The sequence below is a fragment of the Apteryx rowi genome, unplaced genomic scaffold (genome assembly GCF_003343035.1).
Source record: "Apteryx rowi isolate R43461 unplaced genomic scaffold, aptRow1 scaffold_77, whole genome shotgun sequence".
NCBI classification, from domain to species: domain Eukaryota; kingdom Metazoa; phylum Chordata; class Aves; order Apterygiformes; family Apterygidae; genus Apteryx; species Apteryx rowi.
In genome coordinates this window covers 2,018,237-2,018,965 of record NW_020451060.1, presented here as the reverse complement: position 1 = coordinate 2,018,965, position 729 = coordinate 2,018,237, and positions in this window count along the sequence as shown.

Sequence of the window (729 nt, the reverse complement as noted above, 5' to 3'; positions counted from 1 at the left end):
AGTGGAATTCTCTAATAGGAATAATACAGATAAAGCATGGCTAAAAGAGTATCCAGTAAATTCATGTGAAACCGTTGAACCCAATCATGAAGCAGACTTTCTAAACGTAACACAGATAGAAATATCTGGGCAACCTGGACACAAGACTTTGGCAGTATGGAATATCTTTTATTCTCAGAATACTCTGTGGGTATGTTATTCAAATACAAATGAGCAAATCAGATGTACAGTCTGGTGACTGACTAGAATAAGCAGTGTGACATGTCTTGCAAGAGAAACCATTTATTCCTTGCAATGTGCTGTAATCCAGGAGCGATACTTAAAAAATCACCTTTTCCAGATCCTGCAATGAAACTCAGCCAACACTAGATCTTAAAAAGGGAAATCCTCATTGTAGTAAATTTCTAGTGTTTATATCCTGTTAGGAAATAGGCAAGAAAACGTTTTTTTTTTTTAAAATCCCTGCGGTCCTTCCCAGGAACAGCAATACTCAGGTATTATTTACCTGAGCTGACTTCCTCGCTGCGCCTTGCTCGCCACCTGATAGCCAACTTCCTAGTGACCCCTAGCAGAAACGACCAGGACGGGCATAAATCTGTCGGCCCCCAACGCACGAAACCCGGCGCGGTGCGGCGCGGAGCCAGGGAAGGCCCCGCCGCGTTTCGCGGGCGGCGCTCCGCGTGCGCAGCGCCGGGCACCTCCCGGGCGCGGAGCGGCGAGCAGGGGGCA